General features: G+C 43.8%; 1 protein-coding gene across 4 annotated transcripts in view; it reads right to left on the bottom strand.

Annotated features, from left to right (window-relative positions):
- DNAJB6 (DnaJ heat shock protein family (Hsp40) member B6) overlaps nucleotides 1–13,624 on the bottom strand; it is a 99,093-nt gene extending 85,469 nt beyond the window's left edge. For 3 of the 4 annotated variants that reach the window (XR_012157621.1, XM_073334548.1, XM_073334550.1), the window contains exon 1: nucleotides 13,509–13,624. The gene's annotated coding sequence lies outside the window, so the exon portion shown is untranslated. The remainder of the gene's footprint in view (nucleotides 1–13,508) is intronic. The other variant, XM_073334551.1, reaches the window with a different exon arrangement.
- Between the last annotated feature and the right edge of the window lie 1,509 nt (nucleotides 13,625–15,133).

Consider the following 15,133-nt stretch of genomic DNA (forward strand, 5'->3'; position numbering starts at 1 on the left):
GCCGCTCTGCTTCTCCCTCCCTCCCAGGCTTGCTGCACCAATCAGCTGTTTGGCACAGGAAGCCTGGAAGGAAGGGAGGGAGGGGGAGAAAAAAAAGAAGCGGAGCAGCAGCAGCACGCTCGTGGGAGGAGGCGGAGCAGAGGTGAGCTGGGGCGGGGGGGCTGCAGTAAGGGGGGAGGGCACAGAGGAACTGCTTGCGGTAACACGAATTTGGATATAACATGGTAAAGCAGCCCCGCTCCCCAGAGCGCTGCTTTACCATGTTCTATCCGAATTCGCGTTATATTGGACTGCATTATATTGGGATAGAGGTGTAGTGTAAGTGAAAGTTTACAACTACACATTTGCCAAATAAACTAATGAAAGCTGCTCCTGCACTGATGCTAGGCCACAGGAATGCAGCAGAAAAAACTTTTCTAAAGATTTATCCAACTAGTGACATGTTGCTTAAATGTTGCTATCGTCTTCAGAAATCAATTATGTGTTAACTCTTTGTGACCAATGGTCACGTATGCAGATTAAACTGTAGACTGGGATATCTTAAAATACAAAAAGAAAAGGAGTACTTGTGGCACCTTAGAGACTAACCAATTTATTTGAGCATGAGCTTTCGTGAGCTACAGCTCACTTCATCGGATGCATGCCGTGGAAACTGCAGCAGATATTATATACACACAGAGATCGTGAAACAATACCTCCTCCCACCCCACCGTAACAGCAGGACAGTGGGGTGGGCGGAGGTATTGTTTCATATTCTCTGTGTGTATATAAAGTCTGCTGCAGTTTCCACGGCATGCATCCGATGAAGTGAGCTGTAGCTCACGAAAGCTCATGCTCAAATAAATTGGTTAGTCTCTAAGGTGCTACAAGTACTCCTTTTCTTTTTGCGAATACAGACTAACACGGCTGTTACTCTGAAACTTAAAATACAAGAAATTTCAATGCTATCTGACCACTTAGCTTGAAGAGATACTACCCCTAACATAGGTTAACACACATACATCTGTGAAACTCAGCTTCAGATTCACATGGGAAGAAAAATCATCAATTTTAAAGTAAGGTTATTAAACATGAACATCAAAAAGAATTGAATACCTAGACCAGGGGTGGCCAACCTGTGGCTCCGGAGCCACATGCGGCTCTTCAGAAGTTAATATGCAGCTCCTTGTGTAGGCAACGACTCTGGGGCTAGAGCTACAGGTGCCAACTTTCCAGTGTGCCGGGGTGCTCACTGCTCAACCCCTGGCTCTGCCACAGGCCCTACCCCACTCCACCCCTTCTGACCACCACTCCTGAGCCTGCTGTGCCCTCACTCCTTCGCCTTCGGGAGGTACATGGCGGGAGGGGGAGACACTGATTGGCAGGGCTGCCTGTGGGTGGGAGGAGCGCGATACTGACATATTAGAGTGGCTTTTTGGAAATGTACATTGGTAAATTCTGGCTCCTTCTCAGGCTCAGGTTGGCCATCACCAGCCTAGACACAAACTAAACCAAAGTTATGTCTGTGACTTGTGTCATTCAGAGGTGTGAATATTCCACCTGCGAGTGACATAAGTGCTTGTGTGCACAGTGCTATGTCAGCAGGAGAGCTTCTCCCATAGAGCATAGACAGTGGATCCCAAAGTTTTTAGGTCATGCTCCCCCCCAACCTGTAATGGAATCTGTCCATGCTCCCCTGAGCTGTGCTGAAGTCAGAGCTGAGGGCTGGGGCTGCAGGCAAGATCAGAGCAGAGCTGGGGGGGTAGTATGGGACTGTGTGGCACTCCTTCCCCACCCCCTGAAACATTCTTCCTTGCCCCCTAGGGGGCACACCCCACAGTTTGGGGACCACTGGCATAGAGAGTCTTCACTAAAGGCACTGCTGCATCAGTGCAGTGGTGCTGCTGATGTGCTCGATATACAGATGTGGCCCAAGTCAAAACGAACTAAAAGAAACTTTTGGATGTATATTTACTTCTACTTTTACACAAGTTTCCCTTCCATACAACATAGCTCTGTCCAAAAAATAAAAATAGCAACATATTTGAGTAAATAAATGTGTGGAATAAGCTCAACAGGATGATTACATGCCTTCTAATTCTGCTTCTCTAAAATAAGGCCAACTTTGCTGTACTCTCATTTTCAGAGCAAGATGCTCAAAGGAGGCCCCAAATGAAAATGAGTACAAGACTATACTGGCAGCAACTGCAGGCCACAGCCAACAGTGAGAACAGGAAAGCATGTGGTAAAATACACAAATCCGTAGAAGGTATTACAACTAAGAAAAACTACATAAAAATCAGCCAACTGAAAAGTGAGAAGAAATGAGACAGGAGTGAAATCCTCTACCCCGGAACCAAGGATAACAGAGGGAAATTCTGGAAAGGCACAGTAATGCAGAGCCCACACCTCAAATACTCTTGGCTATTATTCTACCCATTAAATTACTTCTTATCCATAAGCTAGCTAAATCAGAGCCTCTATGGCCAGTTTTATAAAGTTCAGGTTTCGTTTATATGAAGCAGACAGCTGTTGATCAATCATATTTAACTCATGTGATTAACTCAAAAAAATTTGTGATTAATTGCAGTTTTAATCCTACTGTTAAACAATAGGATACCAATGGAAATTTATTAAATATTTTTGGATTTTTTTCTACATTTTCAAATATATTGATTTTATTACAACAGAACACAAAGTGTACACTGCTCACTTATTTTTGATTAAAAATTTGCAGTGTAAAAATTATAAACAAGAGAAATAGTATTTTTCAATTCACCTCATACAAGTACTGTAGTGCGATCTCTATCGTGAAAGTGCAATTTACAAATGTAGATTTTGTTACAAGTCCACTCAATCCTACTTGTCTTAGCAATTGGCTGAGCAAGAAACAACTTTGTTTACATTTACAAGAGATAGTTCTGCATCCTTCTCACCTATTGGGGACACTGTAAATAAGAACAGGCATTCGCATTGGACTTTTGTAGCCAGCATTACAAGGTATTTACATGCCAGATATGCTAAACATTCATATGCCCCTTCATGCTTCGGCCACCAACCCAGAGGACATGCTCCCATGCTGACGACGCTTTTTTTTTTTTTAAAACAAGAGTTAGTTAAATTTGAACTCGGCAGGGGGGAGGGGTGGGGGAGAGGATTGTATTAATCCGGCTCTGTTTTACCGGCATTCTGCTATATATTTCATGTTATAGATATCTCAGGTGATGAATCATCACGTTTAACACCACTTTCACAGCAAATCTGACAAAAACACAAAGAAGGTACCAATGTGAAATTTCTAAACCCAAGGTTTAAGAATATGAAGTGCCTTCCAAAATTTGAGGCGGACAAAGTGTGGACCACGCTCTTGGAAGTCTTAAAAGACCAACGCTCCGATGCAGAAACTACAGAACCGGAACCACCAAAAAAGAAAGTCAACCTTCTGATCGTGACATCTGACTCAGAGGATGAAAATGAACGTGCATCAGCCCACACCGCTTTGGATCCTCTGGAATGGTGGTTGAAGCATGAAGAGACATTTAGAGCAGCTGGCATGTAAATATCTTGCAATGCTGGCTACAACAGTGCCATGCGAACACCTGTTCTCACTTTCAGGTGACATTGTGAACACGAAGCAGATAGCTTGGTTACATTTGCAGGAGATAAAATGCTTGTTTGTCTGAGCGACTGGCTAAACCAGAAATAGGACTGAGTGGACTTGTAGGCTCTAAAGTTTTACATTATTTTATTTTTGAATGCAGGGGGGTTTTTTTGTACATATTCTACATTTGTAAGTTCAACTTTCATGATAAAGAGACTGCGCTATAGTACATGAAAAATACTATTTTTTTTGTTTTTTATAGTGCAAATATTTGTAATCAGAAAAACAAAGTGAGCACTGTACACTTTGTATTCTGTATTGTAACTGAAATCAATATATTTGAAAATGTAGAAAACATCCAAAAATATTTATCTAAATGTTATTCTATTATTGTTTAACAGTTCAATTAATTTTTTTTAATACACAAATGCTGGGGGGGGAGAGAAACTATTTTGATGCAAACATTTTTTTTCCCACCAGAGAAACCCCCAAAACAACAAAACTTAACTTATTGTTAACGTTATGCAGCTTTTTTAACCAATGCAATATTTTTGTAGTATCCACGCCCCCTCCCCCACAAAAAAAAACACAACAGGTAAGCCAAACATCCAGGCCAACCACAACTCACAGGATCCAGTGAGCAGTTTCTCTGGCAAATTGTAAGAAGATCAGTAGACAGAAGGGGCTCCTGTCCTGGGACAGCTACTACTGCCACTTGACAGACACCTTCACTTGAACTTAAGCTCCTTCAGACAGGGGGGCCATCTTTTTGCTGAGTTTGTACAATGCCTTGCACAATGGGGTGCTGGTCCCTGACTAGTGCTCATAAGCACTATGGTAATACAAAGTTAATGTTATTAAAATCCTCACTTCCCTTTTCCCTGCATTGCCCCATTACTGTTAGGAACTGGGACTTCTTGGGAATTGGGATTGAAGTGTGACACTGCACTCCATATTCTTCACAATGATATTTGATGTGATTATGACATAGTTATGATGTATTTTATGCAAGTCATGTGAGAGGTCATTGGGAAGTTTATGATTTGCTGAATGATTATCCTATTTGCATGCATGGATCATTTTTGTATCTGCAATTATGAATATTGACTGTATCTATTTCACATGTAGCTATTTTTGGGCAACGCCCACTAGGCAAAGGCTCTCAGTCTAGAATGGGTCCTTCCCAGCCAGCCATCAAGTTAATCAGCCATGAGAGAGAACAATAGGCGTCAGGGGAAGCTTATCTCCAGCTGGGGAGCCTTCCTGAGGATGCTACAGACAGCCTCCAATAATGGCTGCTGTTACACAACAGGGACATGTGACCAGATCACCTGGTGTTGGACTTCACCTTGGGAGGTTTATTTTTCCACTGACTTGCGTGAGAACCAAGCTTTGAAACAGTGTTCCCACCATGTGCAAAAGCTATAAAAGGCAGGGGAGTGACATCATCTGGGTTCTTCAATGACTCCCCTCCCAAGGAGGCTCCTGGAAACACCTGAGGAACAAAGACTGAACTAGGAGGAAGTGCTAGACCCAGGCTAAAGGGATTTTTAGCTTGTGAATGGAACACCTGGGGATTCCAAGCCGTAAGCAAGTGCAGCTTGCCCCTTAAGAATCTGCAGTCTACTTGTATCATTACTTAGCGTGAGAATTTGCTATTCATATCCCATCTATGTTGTATATTAAGCTTAGTTTGCAGTTTGTTTATTTGCAGGTAATCTGCTTTGATCAGTTTGCTATCCCTTATAATCAGTTAAAATCTTCTATAGTTAATACAATTGTTTCTGCTTTATCTAAAACCAGTTTGTGGGAGTCATAACTCAGGGCAGAAAGCGGTTGTATATTACTCTCCACACTGAGGGAGGGGGCGAATTTCATGAGCTTATACTGGACAGTTCCCTATGCAGCTCAATATTGTATAATTTTGGGTTTATACTCCACAGAGGGTGCGTGCCTTAGGAACTGGGAGGTGCCCTAGCTGAAGCCTTACCATGCAGGGGCTGGTTAAAAAGCCTGCATGCGTGTACTGCAGCTAGGTGTGTCCTACCTGTGTGCGTGCTGGTGTAAGTACAGGCTGGAGCCTGGAGAGGGCTTGGCAGCTTGTCACAGCAGTACAGTGTCAAGGTTCCTTCCCCACTCTGAACTCTAGGGTACAGATGTGGGGACTTGCATGAACCCCCCCCCAAGCTTATTCTTACCAGCTTAGGTTAAAAACTTCAAGGTACAAACTTTGCCTTGTCCTTGAACCCTATGCTGCCACCACCAAGCATGTTAAACAAAGAACAGGGAAAGAGCCCACTTGGAGACGTCTTTCCCCAAAATCCCCCCAAATCCTACACCCCCTTTCCTGGGGAAGCCTTGACAAAAATCCTCACCTATTTGCATAGGTGAACACAGACCCAAACCCTTGGATCTTAAGAACAATGAAAAAGCAATCAGGTTCTTAAGAGAGAATTTTAATTAAAGAAAAAGTAAAAGAATCACCTTTGTAAAAACAGGATGGTAAATACCTTACAGGGTAATCAGATTCAAAACAGAGCAAAACCTTAAGTTACAAAAAAGACACAAAAAACAGGAATATACATTCCATTCAGCACAGCTTATTTACCAGCTATTTAAACAAAAGGAAATCTAACGCTGTCATAAATATAAAGGGAAGGGTAAACCCCTTTAAAATCCCTCCTGGCCAGAGGAAAACTCCTCTCACCTGTAAAGGGTTAAGAAGCTAAAGGTAACCTTGCTGGCACCTGACCAAAATGACCAATGAGGAGACAAGATACTTTCAAAAGCTGGGAGGAGGAAGAGAAACAAAGGGTCTGTGTGTCTGTCTACATGCTGCTTTTGCCGGGGATAGACCAGGAATAGAGTCTTAGAACTTTTAGTAAGTAATCTAGCTAGGTATGTGTTAGATTAGGATTTCTTTAAATGGCTGAGAAAAGGATTGTGCTGAATAGAATAACTATTTCTGTCTGTGTATCTTTTTTGTAACTTAAGGTTTTGCCTAGAGGGATTCTCTGTGCTTTGAATCTAATTACCCTGTAAGGTATCTACCATCCTGACTTTACAGAGGGGATTTGTTTACTTTTATTTACTCCTATTTCTATTAAAAGTCTTCTTGTAAGAAAACTGAATGCTTTTTCATAGTTCTCAAATCCAAGGGTTTGGGTCTGTGGTCACCTATGCAAATTGGTGAGGCTTTTTATCCAACATTTCCCAGGAAAGGGGAGGGTGCAAGTGTTGGGAGGATTGTTCATTGTTCTTAAGATCCAAGGGTCTGGGTCTGTAGTCACCTAGGCAAATTGGTGAGGTTTTTTACCAAACCTTGTCCAGGAAGTGGGGTGCAAGGTTTTGGGAAGTATTTGGGGGGAAAGATGTTTCCAAACAGCTCGTAACCAGTATTTGTTTGGTGGTGGTAGCGGCCAATCCAAGGGTAAAGGGTGGAATATTTTGTACCTTGGGGAAGTTTTGACCTAAGCTGGTAAAGATAAGCTTAGGAGGTCTTCATGCAGGTCCCCCCATCTGTACCCTAGCATTCAGAGTGGGGGAGGAACCTTGACAAACGCATTTCTAGATTACTTACTAACAAGTTCTAATACTTCATTCCTGTTCTGTTCCCGGCAAAAGCATCACACACAGACAGACCCTTTTTTTTTTGCCCCCTCCAGCTTTGAAAGTATCTTGTCTCCTCATTGGTCATTTTGGTCAAGCGCCAGTGAGGTTAAGGGGTTTTGCCTCAGGCCAGGAGGGATTTTATAGTTCTGTATAGAGAAAGGTGGTTACCCTTCCCTTTATATTTATGACAACAGTGTAAAAGGGAGTCCAGCCTGGTGGGTCAAGGGGGCTCAGTGGTACCCCAGTTCCAGGTGGCACCCCAGGGGGAACCCATCATAGGGAGAGTTGAACTTGATGTCTCCTCTCTGTGCACATTCCATCTACATCCCTGTTGCTGATAGAGCGTGGTGGGTGGAGAAAGTGAGAAAGGTACAGTTACAGCCAAAGTTAACTAAGCAGCAGAAAGTACAGTTTTTACATCTGGTGAACTGTGATGTCATGCTCAGAACTCCCAGAACTGTGAGCCACCGTTTTATCACTCCGACTTAGCAAGAGTGAGAGCACTGACATAACAGCCTGTCTGCCTTGCCAGCAAACTCTTCAAGACTCTGTCAGTCTAAACTTTGCCTATCAGGTAACAAATCAGTGAATCAGAGTTCCCAAGTTCACTCGAGACATCTCCCTGCAGTACACAGTCCATCTCACTGGATACTCAGAAATTAGGTGCTCTGCCTCCAAAAAGGCAGAGCACACATCTGTTAGGTTCGCTGAAGACTTGCCCTTTACACCGAGATGGTTTTGTAACAATCAAGAATAAATGTATGAACAGATTTAAAAGTGATTCTAAACAAGGAGAAAAGACAGATATGGTTACAAACAAGACAAGTTCTCTAGCAATTAACACTAGCAATTAATTTTAGCAAGTTACAATCTCTGTCTAAGCAGATATGTTACTTTACTCCTGGGGGAATTCTGCGCCACTGCATGCATAATTCATGGGCCGCACATTTTGTGTTTCCCCGCAGAAAACTTCTAGCTGAAAGACATGCAGTTCCACCTATCGCCCACCAGAGGGTGCTGTGGCACTAGAACAGAGCAGCTGCTCCTGGCCAGCCCCAGGTACCATATGGAAGAGAAAGAGCCTGCAGTGCCTTTGTCACAGCGCCTGTCAGGCCAGATCAGGAGACAGGGGATATGGAGAAACAGACAGCATGGGGCACATGGGGCTGCTGAGGGGTCACATACAGGGGTTCATAAGGGCTAGTAGGGGAGGACAGAGTTGGGCAGGGCCACATGGGGAAGGGGATGCAGGGCCACATGGGGGTGGAAGGAAACAAAGACGGGGGTGCAGGGACACATGTGCCTGACTGAATGGGAGAAGCTAGGAATCAGCCAGGGTCTGCATGGGGGAAGCTCCCTAACAATCCCTCCCGGCTCCCCCAGAAATCTGTTCCATACTTTTCCCACCCATACCCAAGAGCCCTCCAACTTCAGACCCAGGTTCCTTCCCAGCAATTTACTTTCCTCTCCCTCAGCTTATCCACTCCCCCGGATTCCCCCAAGCCTTTGCCCTGCTTCTGAGGGGTTCCGAAAATACGGTTCTGTACTGTAGTTTAAATGAATTACTCAGAGTTCTGTATTAATATGCCTAGTAAGGAATTTGTCAAAAAACATTTCATGAATCTTTTGTTGTCTGTATTGTTACAGACATACTTGCTGACAGGCATTTTGAAATAAATTACCAAAATAACTGAAACTGGAGTGACTGTACTATTACTTTGACGAATAAAATATGCAGAATTTGAAAATATTGTGCACAGAATTTTTTTCCTGCAGAATTCCCCCAGGAGTATTACTTACATCAAGTTACCAGGCCACCAGATATGGGGATCCCATATTCACAGAATCAGAGGGTGCTTTATTCCCCAACCAATAGTTAACTAGAAGGTCTTTTTACTCCCTTTATATTTTCCTAATTCCATTGTCTTTGCCTCAAGAACCAGGAAGACCTTCTGGGGGCACAAACTTTAGTGTGTCCCCTGGCATACCAGATATAAAAGAAAAAGTTTAACATGTTTTGCATTTAAAATGAACTGATTTATTAAACTATGGTAGTATTATCTGTAGTTAGTGAACTGAGGTGACTGTATGTAGATTTGGGCCACGGTGACTGGAAACAAAGGTATTTAGGCTCTTAACTTTTGCTGAATTCAGTGGAAGCCAGACTAAATACTTCTGAGGACACCATGTCTGTCAAATATTTAAAAACTAGCAGAGTTCATCCTCTTGCACCTAGTTTTTATTATTTCTAAATTAGAAGAGGAAGACTAGCTTTCCTGCTTTTTCAACTTCCAATTGGTTTCTTAACTTTGTACGAGCCATTGAACTGAACTAGTTGAATAAACTGAAAAGAAAATATTCTCTATGCACCAGCAAAAAAAGCAACTGGTTTTAGGCCTTCAACGGACTCGGATTCCAGGTGTTTAACCAATGACTTCCACAAGTTGTGGTTTGACTTCGATTTTTTTTTTATTTTGTTTAAATGATTTCAATATGTTAAGTTTGGGGACTTAACATAGACTGTCCATTTCCAATTTAATTTGGAATAGATGTTTTAAAAACCCTGTATTAAAATTTAAAATATTCTGAAGTGTTATCCACGATGGAAGGCAGCATTGGAAAACAATTAACTTGTGGAAACCAAAAGTAACTGAGGCAGAAAAATACGTTATGCTGAATAAAGGCAATTACTTGTGTGCGAAGCTGGTTGAAATTGATTTTTTGATTAAAATAACTGAAACTGTTTGTTTGAAGAAAATGGTTTTGAATTTTTAGGATTTTCCTTCTCTCCTTTTCTCTGCATTTGTTCATATTTTACTTCCCTTCCTTCCCCCCACCCCACTGCAAGTGGGAATTTCCCCACTATGACTAAATAAAACATTTCAAACTTTCAAAGAAAGTTATTTCTTCCAGAGTTTTTTTTAAAAGATATTGTTTGATGAAATTTGGGGGGGGGGGGGTTGGCTTTTTTTTGAGAAAATTGACCTTGGGTTTATTTTTGATGTATTATAGTGCTCTGAAATTATGCTAATTTATGTGTGATGTTTTGATTTTGCTGTAACTAGTTGTTTAGCTACTGGAAGTCAAAAGCCCTGCTGTTCTCACTTCTAGATTTCATGTTTTCACAGGACATTAGTGATAACAATTTTCTTGTGGCAACATATAAACAATTCCACGGTCCACTAACAAACTGAATTCAGTCTCAGAAACTGGAAAGAGGATTTAAACAAAAAATTATGTAAAGATCTGATAAGAAGGGCTCTGTGGTCATAGCCAGAGCTAATACAAGGACTATCTATAGGGCTCAAATGAATTCTATTAACTAACTTATAAAGCCAACCTTTGTGGAATTTGTTCATTTTTTGTTCTGCGCATTTAAAAAAAAAACAACAAGTGTCCTGGTAAGCATATTTGCCCATTGCCTTACACATACTGGGCTGACTAAATAGTCAGCTGAAGTAAGGTAACACAACTACAGTTTAACTTAACTGCCAAGTTCTTACACCTCCCCATCTGGAATCAAACACCTTTTCTAACTGGAGTTACACGATACCTCATATCCCAAAACCTGAAGAATCCAGACCCATATGATTATGCACCCCTCACAAGTACACAGCAATAACTGCCAAAGGACCATATAATCAGAGAATGGAACTAGCAGAGCCCAAGGCCATTTCAATCATTCAAACTAGGCTAAAGCCTAAAGTTTATGATATTCTATATACAAGACCACAGTGGATTTGATTTAAATCACTAGTCAAGCAGATAATTTAATCATGGATTTCTACATAAAAGTGCATTCTTGTGGGCTGTAACCTTAATACATATTCTTCACAACTCGAGATAGATGTAAGTTTCATTTTTAGAAGGTACACACTGTACATTTTTGAAGTGGTTTATTTTGAAAACTTTTCAAATTAGTTTTACAGCTATATCAGAAAATGAATGATTGTTTGGTTATTTCATTTACCAAAGGTAATAGAAGCAGATATTTATGAAGTCACTGGGAGGTGAATTATCATTAATATTTGGAGGATTTTCTTGCCATGATGTATTAGGAGGAGACCACCACCAGACAGACATTTAAATTGTTTTATTTAACTAAAAAACAAACAATGTTAAGTATTCTGGAATTTTTTCTTCGATAGCAAACATATAATATTTTAACTAAACAAGCATATGAATTTTTGAATTTAGTTCAACATTCAAGTTTAAAATCAGGTTTGTTTTCGTTAAAAAATTGTTTAAAATAGTTAAATGAAATATTAAAAAAATGAAATTGTCAGCCAGTTCAACACGAGAAACTTAAAATATTGGTTTTTGCAGCTAATTCAGTCATCTTCACCTTCATTTTCCTGTTTGTTTATACTCCTGTTTCACTTTTGTTCCTACTGCCCGTCTCTCCCTTCTCACACTTATCTTCAGACTTCTTCTTGTCCAGATCTATTCCACCCCCAACAATCTTCTATTCATTGAACTTTTTGAAACTTTACACTTTGAGAGAGAGGTAAGGGATTGACTCCGTGTACGCAAATTTGCAAAGGGACAATAGGGTTGAGGTCTGTTATTTCTCACCTTTATATATTATTTATTTTAAAACAGCATATTATCTCTGGAAACACAAATCCAGTCTGAGAACTACAAAACTAAGCATCTCTGACGGTATCTGCTAGACTGAGCACCACTGGACAGATGGAAAGATTAACGTTAATAATCTATACAGAAGCCCCTGGAATCCCATAAAACTGGGTCCCTAAATCCATGAACTACTGGAACTCATTTACAAAACTTTTCTTAAACATTACATGAATATATAGTCTCATACTATAGGATTAGAACTTCTAATCCCTATTCCACGAGGAGATATCTTTGAGCTATCATGTATCTTAATTAAAACTACCTTTAGGTAGGTTTTCCCCCTCTCAAAAAGGAAAATAGTTTTTTCCCCGATTTAAATAAAAAACTGGATTTATTTTTATGTTTTTAAATAAATCACTGATTTTTATCCACCCTGCACAAGACTGACAACTAAATTGCTATGCCAGGTCACAAGCTTGACCATATACATTTAAAACCTTGTTATAAAAATTTAGCTTCTATAATGTCATCTTGGCCCCCTAAGAACAATGTTCTATGCTAAACACTCCAATTTCTATCTATGGTTATAAAGTTACTAGTTAAAACATATTGAGAAAGGGCTTCAATGATCTTAATGTCTCAAAGAATTTGTTCCATGTTCTTCCTGCCTCAAAGAGGAAACCAGTTTTGCAGACAACTTCAAATCACATTAGTTGTGACCACCCTGAAGCTAGTTTAAAGTTTTATTGTCAGCAGGAAGACCAGAGACTCCACTTGCCCACTCACTACCATCCCAGAAATCCTACAAATAGTGATGACATGAACCATCTGCCTCACCTTCACAGGGACACTGTGCGTGGGAAACTTGGCAACATCATATACAAAACATCCAAGGGCCCCTCGGCTTTGCAAACACACTAGGCTGCTACCATTGCCCTTACTTACTGAAGAAGGGAACTCACAGGTGCGTGGAAGTTTTACTGCAAACAACTAAAGTACAAGAACTCCAGTGGTACCATGGGGCTCTGTGGCCGCTTCCCTCGCTTGCTTTTTAAGGAAAAACTAGCGCCCAGAGCCACCCCCAAAAACGTGAAGCGGACTCAGAGCGAAGAGGCGGCTACACACCGGCCTGGGGAGTCACCTCTTCGGTACCTGCGAGCGTACCGGGGTGCTCGGAGCTCCCTCGCCACCCCACCCCCGCGCAGCGTTAGACTCCCCGGAAGTGTGGCGCGATCTGAGTTTGCCTCATTGCGAGGCACCAACACGGGCCTTGTCCTCGCTCAGCGCTGCGGCGTATCTCCCCGGCACCCAGCTGCCGGTCAGAGTAACCGAGCCGCCGGGGCCCTCCCCAAGGCAGGGAGCGTATCGCCGCATCCGCTCCCTTCCCACCGCGACCGACGCCCGGGTCGCGCTCCACGCCAGTCCCGCCGCACCCCGGAGCTGGGGTCAGGGCTCACCACAGGCCCGCCCAGAACCGGGGCCCGGCCCCCAGAAGCGCCCCCACAGCGGCTCGGGCGCAGACAGCAGCGGTGGCCCCCGCTCACCCCGCCCCCGCTCTGCCGCCAGCGGGAGATGGGGGGGAAGCTCCATCACCAACAACACTGTCGCGGAGGGCGAGAGCCTGCCTCGTATTACCCCCCACCCCCCAGGTCCGGTCCGGTCCGGTCCCGCCATCGCCACCCCGGCGGGAACAGCATAAACCGCCCCCGCACCCCTCCCCCGCGAGCCCCTGGCTCACCCTGCCCAGGCCTGCACGGCGGACGCGCTCCCGTCTCTCCCAGCAGCAGCGATTGCACCAGCTTTGGCCGGCCACGCACAAACAGAAATTGCGTCGCTCTCCGGAACGTCACTTCCGCTAACGCCCCCTATTTCCGGAAGTTTCTGGAACGACCTCGCCCTCTTCCTTCGAAGCGGAAGAGTGTGTGGGGGGGGGGGCTGACAGGGAGCGCGAGCTGCGGCGCCACCTGCTGGCTGTTGGCGGCGCGCTGCGGGGCTGTGGTGCGGCGGGTGGCCTCGCGGCCGACGGGGGAGCCGGTGCGGGAGGGGAGGCATGGGCGAGGCCGTCACGGCAGGTCGCAGCGCCCCCCGCGCGTCTCCAGCCCGTTATGGGCCCTGTCAAGGTTCCTCCCCCACTCTGAACTCTAGGGTACAGATGTGGGGACCTGCATGAAAAACCTCCTAAGCTTATCTTTACCAGCTTAGGTCAAAACTTCCCCAAGGTACAAAATATTCCACCCGTTGTCCTTGGACTGGCCACTACCACCACCAAACTAATACTGGTTACTGGGAAAGAGCTGTTTGGACGCGTCCTTCCCCCCAAAATACTTCCCAAAACCCTGCACCCCACTTCCTGGACAAGGTTTGGTAAAAAGCCTCACCAATTTGCCTAGGTGACTACAGACCCAGACCCTTGGATCTTAAGAACAATGAACAATCCTCCCAACACTTGCACTCCCCCTTTCCTGGGAAATGTTGGATAAAAAGCCTCACCAATTTGCATAGGTGACCACAGACCCAAACCCTTGGATCTGAGAACAATGAAAAAGCATTCAGTGTTTTACAAGAAGACTTTTAATAAAAAATAGAAGTAAATAGAAATAAAGAAATCCCCCCTGTAAAATCAGGATGGTAGATATCTTACAGGGTAATTAGATTCAAAAACATAGAGAACCCCTCTAGGCAAAACCTTAAGTTACAAAAAAGATACACAGACAGAAATAGTTATTCTATTCAGCACAATTCTTTTCTCAGCCATTTAAAGAAATCATAACCTAACACATACCTAGCTAGATTACTTACTAAAAGTTCTAAGACTCCATTCCTGTTCTGTCCCTGGCCAAGACGACTACAGACAGACACAGACCCTTTGTTTCTCTCCCTCCTCCCAGCTTTTGAAAGTATCTTGTCTCCTCATTGGTCATTTTGGTCAGGTGCCAGCGAGGTTACCTTTAGCTTCTTAACCCTTTACAGGTGAGAGGAGCTTTCCCCTGGCCAGGAGGGATTTCAAAGGGGTTTACCCTTCCCTTTATATTTATGACAGGCCCCCACCCCGAGGGCATGAGCCATGGACCGAGGTGACCCTCGGGGGGAAGAGGGGGAGGGAGTCACACGCCCCCGGGGGCACCCAGCCACAGGGCGGCCACCCCAAGAGATGGCGGTAGCCCAGTGCCAGGCTGGCCCCGTCGCGGGGTGGAGACCTGAAGGCATCCGAGCTACCCTGGGCCTGGGTGACCTGTGCTGAGTCCCATGGGGCAGCCCCCAGGGCCGCTGGGCCAAGATGGATTGCACCTTGCCGACCTCGGCAGCCACAGGCCACAGTCAGATCCCCAGGGGCCTGGGCAACACTGTGGCTGCCCTAGGGTG

Source organism: Lepidochelys kempii, chromosome 2, assembly GCF_965140265.1.
Source record: "Lepidochelys kempii isolate rLepKem1 chromosome 2, rLepKem1.hap2, whole genome shotgun sequence".
Classification (NCBI taxonomy): Eukaryota; Metazoa; Chordata; order Testudines; family Cheloniidae; genus Lepidochelys; species Lepidochelys kempii.